The 10094-nt window shown below is 33.9% G+C and overlaps 1 pseudogene; it reads right to left on the reverse strand.

The window, feature by feature from the left end:
• Window positions 1–9800: 9800 nt before the first annotated feature.
• On the reverse strand, window positions 9801–9883 carry LOC132022848 (U4 spliceosomal RNA; annotated as a pseudogene).
• Window positions 9884–10094: the final 211 nt, after the last annotated feature.

Here is a 10094-nt window from a genome sequence, read left to right on the forward strand (position 1 = left end):
TCAGAAGGTTTAGAGGAGTAGAGATTCACTCCTAAATGCTGGTCTCAGGTTATATTAAAAAAAAAAAAAAAAAAACCAATCAGTTCAAGTTATAATTTTTATTACATGAAAATAAAGAGACAGATAGATAGATATAAATAGATAGATAGATTATAGATCGATAAATAGAGATAGATAAGAATATAGTTCACCAGAAGAGATAGAAATCTAATACTGGTAAATAGTAATTCTAATTTTAGCCTCAAAGAATGAATATATTCAAATCACTTATTTATGCATTAAGTTTCAGCTCAGAGTTAACAGTAGATTAGAGTGAAATTTTATAAAATTAGAGCACTACTGAACCAGGATTAGCAGAACAGATTCATTTAGCACTTTTGGTGTCAAATTACCAACTTGCTCTTCATCCACCAGAAGCTATTGGCAAATACTGTTGGCAGAGTCCAAAGAAATAACACTACTGATGTAACGTTAAAATCTCTGGATAAAAAACCTTGAGAGTCCTAAGGTAAAAAAAAAAAAAAAAAAAAAAATTATTGTCAATTAATCATGAACTGTAATTTCACCCCTACATCCAATAGGGGGCCTGACACATCCTTGCTCACAGTATCTCCCACATACCAGCCACTTGCAAGGATCACTGAGCAAAGAACCATGAGACAATATTTCAGAGATGTGAGCATAAGCAGGTGACATACACAAAATCAGATGTTGATTTCCATGCCCTTTTATTTAGAGACAACTCAGAAAGAACGGGGTGTCCCAGTCTCAAACAGGCTGGGGTTATTTCTCTCATCCTGACAAGATAGTAGGGCATGGCAATGCCAAGCTTTGGGAGACACCTTGCACAGCAAACTGGTGTTACATACTACACAGGTGCTGGCAAGGGATTCTGAGAAAGGCTGCTCAAAATAGAGAGTCTAGAAAATTGAAACGTTGAACTCAACACTGAAAAATAGAATTGAAACACTGAAATATAGAATTGAAAAAAATCCTTACAATTCTAGAAAAGAAGCTTTCAGAAATCCCACTTCTGGGTATTTATCCAAAAGAACTGAAATAAGGGTCTCAAAGGAATGCTAACACTCATACCTTCTTTGCAACATTATTCACCAGAGTCAAAAATATAGAAACAAACTAAATGTCCATCAACAGATGAATGGATAAAGAAAACATGGCATTTTAAAATGGAATATTATTCAGCTTTTAAAAAATAGGAAATTCTACATTATGTTACAGCATGCAAGAACTTTGGCGATATTATGCTAAATAAAATGAGCCAGACACAGAGACAAATACTGCACGATTCTACTTATATGATCTATCTAAAATAATCAGAGTGAAAATGATGGTTTGCTGGAGCTGGGGGCAGGGAGTGGTGAAGAATTATTAAGCAACTGGCATAAAGTTTCAGTTATACAAGATGAATATGTTCTAGAGATCTGTTGTATAACATTATACTTACAAACAACAGCAGTGTATTGCACACTTAAAACTTATTTTTCTTTTTTAAGATTTTATTTGTCAGAGAAGAGAGAGCATGCACAAGCAGACAGAGGCGGAGAGAGAAGCAGGCTCCCCGCTGAGCAAGGACCCCCCCCAATGCGGGACCCGATCCCAGAACCCTGGGATCATGACCCGAGCCAAAGACAGTGGCTTAACCAACCGAGCCACCCAGGTGTCCGGCACACTTAAAATTTCGAGGGCATATCTCAAGTGTTCTTACCACAGTAAAAAACAATTTAAACTTTTATATTTTGTCTACAAACTTAAATCCCCACCGGCTACACTTCAGTGCTGAAATGATTTTTGAATTGTTCCGAATAGACTATAGTGACATAAAAATCACTACATAGTGTGGCCTGCAAGTGCGCCCATCATGCCTCCCAAGAACTCCAAGCCTCAGCCAGTGCTACTGCTGCCTTCCAGACCATGAGATTTGGTCTAAATGAAGAGATGAGAAGTGAACACAACTTAAGTGTGTTTCCAAACAAAATATGGTACCCACTGCAGCTGGAAGGAAATGGCAGTATTCATTTATCCCATCATTTCCAAGAAACAGAGTTAATTTGTTTTGTTAATACTATGTTAGTTTCTTCTGACAAGGGGAGAGGGATGGAAAACATCCCTCTTTGCCTTGAACTGCTTCTAAAATTTCCTTTTCATTTATTTAGTAAGTCTAGTTCAGCAGTCCAGCATAGATCATCGATACTGGATTGGTACAAATCTGGACATACCTCCCTTTTCTTTTTTTTTTTTTTTCTTTTGCCCTGTGCACTGTGAAGAAGAAGCTCTCTCCTATACAATTTCCTATTCCTGGGCCGTTGTACCTATTATTTTAAATGTACATGAAAAACAGTTGGCTTGCTATCTTTCTCTTTTTAAAGGCACTTCAAAGTCATTACTTTATGAAAGTTACCATATAAATCTCTCTTCTGTTATTCTTCTGAATATCTTCTTTAACTTTCTGTGTGTCCTTCCCTAATCTTCTGGGCTATGTTAAAAAGTATCTCCTACTGATAATGTGCTATTGATGGATCTGCACTAGTCTATTCTCAGCCCCTTATAAATCTTATTTGGAACAATAAAAGTAGCCTAAGATCCTTCCCTGAATATATTACATTTAATCTAAAATGTAACTCATTTCTCCATTTTCATCAATCTCTTTCCTCAAATTTAAAAACATTTCAATTTAACTGCTTCTATAAAATGGCAACAAGAACTATTTCATTATCTACAGATGTAATAAGTTTAAATTCAATATTTTTGATTTTATAATGATAAGCACTTCAAAGTTATTTTAAGGCTAAATAAATTTTATTCTAGATTCCTATTATTTTCTGCCTCATAATTTCTATTCTATGCCTTTATTTTTATTTTGCTTTATTCCTTGCTTATTATTTAATTTTTTCACAGTTGTACATTAATATATATTATTAATTTTTTTTCTCATTTAAAGCATTGGTAGCATTATTTTTGTGCTAGTTCAGTAACAACAATGATAAAAAGCTTATTGGCTTTGTAATCCTTATGCTTTTACAATTAGCTTGAACTCATAATTCTGTATTTAATAAATTAATCAAAAATATCTAAACCTTAAAGGTATAAAGCACAGAAGTAATCCCTTTTAGTATATGTGCTGCCAAAGTGAGCATAGAAGTCATCCCTTTTAAAATGGGTACAGCATTTAAGAAATTTCTAGTTCTTTTTTTTTTTTTTTAAAGATTTTATCTATTTACTTGAGAGAGAGAATGAGAGAGAGCGTGAGAGGGGAAAGTGTCAGAGGAAGATGCAGACTCCCCGCTGAGCCCAATTCGGGACTTGATCCCAGGACTCCAGGAACATGACCGGAGCAGAAAGTAATCACTTAACCAACTGAGCCGCCCAGGCGCCCAAGAAATTTCTAGTTCTTTAAAAGAAGAAAATAAGAAAACCAACCAACTACATTCCATGACATACTATATTATTTCCTTCAACTCCTTAAGCAAAAGTACTGATAATGATATGGCTTTTTAGGTTTATTTAGGAAACATTCATTTTTAGAAGGATACAATTCGTAAGCTCTACTGTTTCTAATTCATGGCACATTAACTGTTGCCCAGAGTTGTGCAAGGTGAAAGAACATGACCCTGAATCTAGATGTGCCTGAACCCAGATGCTGGTTCTCTCTCTCACCAGCTGAGAAACTATAAGAATAAATTAATTTTCCTAAACTTTAGTTTCTTCTTTATGAAGTAGATGACAGTAATACCATGTATTGGGTTGCTAAATGGATTAAATAAAATAATTTATGTAATAAAATATGTACACTAGGTAATAAATACTAATTTAAAATTCATATTCTGAAATGAATTTTAAAGTTTGCCTTCCAAAATATTCTTAAATCTGTAATGAAAATTAGTAATGGAGGGCTATTTTTACGATGATAATGTTAGCAATATTAAAACTTATTTCTTTAAAATCTACAGCATTAAAATAGGTAAGTAAAATAGGTAAGTATGTAAATAAATAAAATTCACAGCATTAAAGATAGTATCATTTTCTTTTAAGTATTCTGTTGCACTTCCCTAGTTCTAATGTCAAAATTGCCATTCAGTTTTACGTTTTTCAGAAAGTTTTTTCTTAATAAGGATTTTTATTAATTTATTTGTCAGAGAGCGAGAGAAAAAGAGCTAAGCAGGAGGAATGGAAGGCAGAGGGAGAGGCAGAAAGAGGGAGAAACAGGCTTCCTGCTAGGCAGATGCAGGACTCAATCCCAAGACCCTGAGGTCATGACTTGAGCTGAAGGCAGACACTTAACTGACTGAGCCACCCAGGCATCCATAGAAAGTTTTAATGTAAATCAGTGTAGCCAGAAATAAACAATGAAACATCTGTTCTCCTCAATCACATATTTAGTGATTCAGCATCAATTAGACATAGCTCAAGCAAAATTTTAGTTGAATGACTATGACATCCTTTTTAGAATCTAAAGCTAAACCCACAGTGAATCACATTTTACTTTCCACTACATTTTATTCCATATTTTCAAACTTCAGGGTATATGATTAAGGTCATTTTAATGATTAATGTTTTTAGATAAGTTTTAAACTAGTTTATTATCAACATTTTCCCTCAATGTTATCACTGAGACATAAGTGATATTTTAGAGCCATCCATCCTTTCAATATCAGGTTTTCAAAAATGTTACTACATAGCTCTATATTAAACTGATAATATTTATATGACTATAATTTTAAAGCCTCTTCTCTATTAATAAGTATAATTTTCAGAGTACCCTTTAATGACTTGATCTTGCTCCATGATTTGCTTTGAATTGTTACTACATGACTATATAATCAACTTGACATATCAATTGATGCTTTACCAGCATAAAAGTTCAGAATTAAAGCATTACAAGTATGGGAATTTGATCTTAGTTAACTATAATATCTCTAGCATCTAAAGCAATGCCTAATATACAGGACATACAATGTGCATGCCTTATCTAAAAGATATGTTATACTAAAAATTGCTAACCATTTTCTGAGCTTTCAGCAAATCATATTCCTTTTCCTTGTGGAAGATGTTTTCTTAATGTTGATAGCTCCTGAATGATCAGGATGGTGGTTGGGAAAGGCTCGGGTGGCTGTGGCATTTTCTTAAAATAACACAAGAATAAAGTTTGCAGCATTCATTGACCATCCCTTACACAAATCTCAAGAAAACACCTTTTTTTCCCATCCATAAAAATAAATTCTTTATCTACTCAAGTTTGATCATAAGATTGCAACCATTCAGTCCCATCTTCAGGTTCCACTTCTAATTTTAGTTCCGTTATTTCCACCACATCTGCAGTTACTTCCTCCACTGGAGTCATGAACCTCTGAAAGTCATCTATGAGGTTTGGAATCAACTTCTTTCAAACTCTTGATAATGTTGATATGATTCTTCTCAGGAATCATATATGTCCTTAATAGCATCTAGAATGTAATCTTTTTCAGAGGTTTTCAATTTACATTGCCCAAATCCACCAGAGGTTAGAGATGCCACTATCTATGGCACCTATAGCCTTAAGAAATACATTTTTTTAATACTAAGACTTGAAAGTCAAAAGGACTCCTTGATCCATGGGCTGTGGAATGGATGTTGTGTTAGCAGGCATGTGAATAATCATTAGTATCATTGTACACCTCCAACAGAGCTCTGAGGTAAGCAGAGGCATTGTCAATGAACAGGAATATTTTGAAAGGAGCTCTTTTTCTGAGCAGTAGGTCTCCACAGGAAGCTGAAAATATTGAGTAAACCATGTTGTAAATATAAGCACTGTCATCCAAGATTTTCTGTTCCATTTATAAAGCTCAGGCAGAGTGAATTTAACATAATTTTTAAAGGTTCTAGAATTTTTGGAATGGGAAATTGGCATTGGCCTCAACTTGAAGTTATCAGCTACATTAGCCCCTAACAAGAGAGTCAGCCTGCTCTTGAAGGTTTGAAGCCAGGCATTGACTTGTCTTCCCTAGCTACAAATGTCTAAAAATTGCATCTTCCTCCAATATAAGGCTGTTTAGTCTGCACCAAAAAATCTGTTGGTTAGTGTAGCCATCTTCATTTATTATCTTAGCTAAGTCCAGATAGTTTGTTGCAGCTTCTTTTATACTATAGAGATGGCTTCTTTCCTTAAACCTCAGGGACCAACCTCTGCTAGCTTCACACTCTTAGTCTGAAGCTATCTCACCTCTTTCAAAAATCACAGAATTGAAGAGTTTGGGCTTTGCACTGGATTAGGCTTTGTTGAAGGGAACGTTGCAGATGATTTGATCTTTCCAGATCACTACAATTGTTTCCATATCAGCAATAAGGCAGTTTTGCTTTTTTATTATTCTTATATTCACTCAAGTAGCACTTTTAATATCCTTCAAGAACTTTTCCTTTGCATTCACAACTTGGCTAATTGGTACAAGAGGTCTAGCTTTTGGCCTAGCTCAGCTTTTGACATGTCTTCCTCACTAAGCTTAATCATTTCCAGCTCTTGATTTAAAGTTAGAGGTGTCTCACTTGAACACTAAGAGGTCAATGTAGGGTTATTAATTGGCCTAATTTCAATGCGGTTGTGTCTTAGGGAATAGGGAGGCCACAGAAAGGGAGAAGGAGATGGGGGGCTGGTGGGTTACTTGAGCTGTTAGAACATACACAACATTTATCATTTAAGCACTATTTTATATAGGCATGGTTCGTGGCACCCAAAACAATTAACAAAGTAACATCAAAGATCACTGACCACAGATCACTATAACAAATACAATAATAAATAAAAAATTTGAAATACTGCGAGAATTAACAAAATGTGATACAGAGACATAAAACAAGCAAATACTGTTGGAAAAAATGGTGCTGGCAGATTTGTTCAATTCAGGGTTGTCACAAACCTTCAATCTGTGAAAACAGAAAAAACAAACAAACAAACAAACAAACAAAAAAACAACCAGTATCTGCAAAGTACAATGAAGTAGCACAACAAAATGAGGTATAGTTATATGATATCATGTTATCTTCAAACAGAGACAATTTTTAATTCTTCCTTTCAGTTTGGATGCCTTTTATGTCTCTTTCTTACCCTATCACTCTGGCTTGGACTTCCTGTACTATTTTGAATAGCAGTAGTGAGAATGGACATCCTTGTCCTTTTCTTGATCTTAGTGAAAAAGATTTCAATCTTTCACAATTGTGTATGCTGTTAACTGACAGTTTATCATATATTGCTTTTATTATGTTGAGTTAAATTCCTTCTACATCCAATTTATTGAGAGTTTTTATCCACAAAACATGTTATATTTTGTCTAATCCTTTTTGTGTGTGTCTGTTGAGATTACGAATGGTTTTTTAGCTTTCATTCTATTAATGTGATGTATCACACTTTACTGCTTTGCATATGTTGAACCATCCCTGCATCCCAGGAATAAATCCCACTTGATCATAGAGTATTACCCACCTATGTGCTGTTGAATTCTGCTTACCAGTATTTTATTGAGAATGTTTGCACCTATGTTCAAGATATATTGGACTGTAATTTTCTTTTCTTATGTAGTTCCCTTATCTGGCTTTGGTGTTAGGGTAATTCTAACATTGTAAAATAAATTGAAGTATTTTCTCCTTTTCAATTTTTTGGATGGGATTGAGTAAAATTATTATTAATTCTCTCTCTCTCTCTTTTTTTTTTTTTTTTGTATTAACCATGAGTATGTGAGTGTTCTGTGCAAGCTACTTTGACATAAGCATTATTTCAGATAATGAATATGATTGCTTTTCTGTAATGTATTAAGACAAATGTTTAAAGTACATGTAATAAAGATGTTTGGGTTTTTTAAATTGAAATTATTTGACATATAACAATGTGATATATTAACGCTTTCTTAAATGTTTAATAGAATTTACCAGTGAGGGAAGTCACATGGCCCTGGGTTTTTCTTTTTTGGGAATTTTTTGATTATTGACTCATCTTCTTACTCATTATTTGTTTCTTCAGATTTTCTATTTGTTCTTGATTTTCTCTTTTTATTCATGATCACATCTTGGTTGGTTGTATGTTTCCAGCAATTTGTCCATTTCTTATAGATTATCCAACTTGGCATATAATTGTTTATAGAAGTCTCTTATAAGCCTTTGCATTTCTGTGGTATCACTTGTAAATATTTCCTTTCATTTATGATTTTGAGTCTTCTCTCCTTTTTTTAGACCTTTCTAGCTGAAGATTTTTCAATTTTGTTTACCTTTTCAAAAACTAACCCTTAGTTTTGATTTTTCCCTACTGTTTTTCTATTTCATTTATTTATGCTCTAATAAATTATCCTTCCTTTTGGTCAATTTGGGCTGAACAAACAAAACAATTGTTTGTTGTTATTTCTAGTTCCATAAGGTGCAAAGTTTTTATTTGAAATATTTCTTTTTTCAGGTAGATGTTTGTCACTATAAATTTCTCTCTTAGGAGGATTTTTCTGCATTCCATAAATTTTGGTATGTTGTATGTTGTGTTACCATTTTCATTTTCCTCAGGATATTTTTTAAATTTTCTTTTTGATTTCTTCTTTGATCCATCAATTTTTTTTAAAGAGTGTGTTGTCATGTATCTATAAATTTTCTAGTTGTTCTTATGTTATTGACCTCCAGTTGATTGCACTGTGGTTGGAAAAGTTACTTGGTATAATATCAATCTTCTCAAGTTTGTTAACCGTTGTTTTGTGACCTAATTTGATCTATCCTAAAGAATGTTTCATATGTACTTGAGAAGAATGTGTATTCTGCTGTTGGTGGTTGTTATGTTCTAAATATGTGTCTTGGGTCTATTTGATCTATAGGTTGTTCAAGTGTGTTGTTTCCTTATTGATTTTCTCTCTGGATCCATTGTTGAATGTGGGGTATTGAAGTCTCCTAGTACTATTGTATTTCTGTCTATTTTTCCCTTCATATCCATTAATATTTGCTTTACATATTTAAGTTTTCTGACGTTGGGTACATATATATTTATAATTTTATATCTTTCTGATGAACTGACTGCTTTGTCATTATATAATGATTTTCTTTTTGTCAGTCACAGTTTTCACTCAATCTATTTTGTTTGAGGTAAATATACTACCTTTGCTCTCTTTTGGTTACCATTTACATACAGGGATTTTTCTATCCATTCAATTTTAGTCCATGTCATCCTTAAAGCTAAAGTGAGTCTTTTGTAGGCAGCATATACTTGAGTTTTGTTTTTTAAAACCCATTTATCTACTCTCTCTATATATTTTTTAAAGATTTTATTCATTCATTTGACAGACAGAGATCACAAGTAGGCAGAGAGGCAGGCAGAGAGAGGTGGGGAAGCAGGTTCCCTGCTGAGCAGAGAGCCTGATGTGGGGCTTGATCCCAGGACCTGAGCCCTGAGCCCTGAGCCTAAGGCAGAGGCTTTAATCCACTGAGCCACCCAGGCTCCCCTACTCTATATTTTTTATTAGAAAATTTAATCTATTTATGTTTAAGCAATTAGTAATAGGGAAGGACTTATATTACAGTTTTGTATCTGCCTTCTAGTTTTTTTTGTCCCTTTTGTCCTCTCTTTATTTCCTTGTAAATCATTCAATTTTTCTAGGACATATTTTGATCTCTTCCCCCTCCCCCTACTTTTTTGTATCTCCTATAGGTATTTCACTACCATATGACTTATAAAACTTCTTATAGTTATAATGGTCTACTCTAAACTGATGAACAACTTCAATTGCATGTAAAACTCTAGACTTTTCCTTCTACCTCTACACATTTTAGGGTATTGATGCCACACTTTATGTCTTTTTATATTTTTAATTAGCAATAATCGCGCCTCGGATAAACCTCATTGGCTACGATACTGCCACTGCGCAAAGCTATATATTTTAAAAAATATTTTACTTATTTGTTTGAGAAAGAGTAAGAGAGAACATGGGGGGAGGGGCAGATACTCTACTGAGCAGGGAAGCATGACAAAGGGCTCTATTCCCGGACCCTGGGATGACCTGAGCTGAAGGCAGAGGCTTAACCACTGAGCAACCCAGTTGTCCCTAACATATTTTCTATAATAATAGCTATTTTAATACTTT

Source organism: Mustela nigripes, chromosome 7 (genome assembly GCF_022355385.1).
Source record: "Mustela nigripes isolate SB6536 chromosome 7, MUSNIG.SB6536, whole genome shotgun sequence".
In the NCBI taxonomy this organism is placed as follows: Eukaryota; Metazoa; Chordata; class Mammalia; order Carnivora; family Mustelidae; genus Mustela; species Mustela nigripes.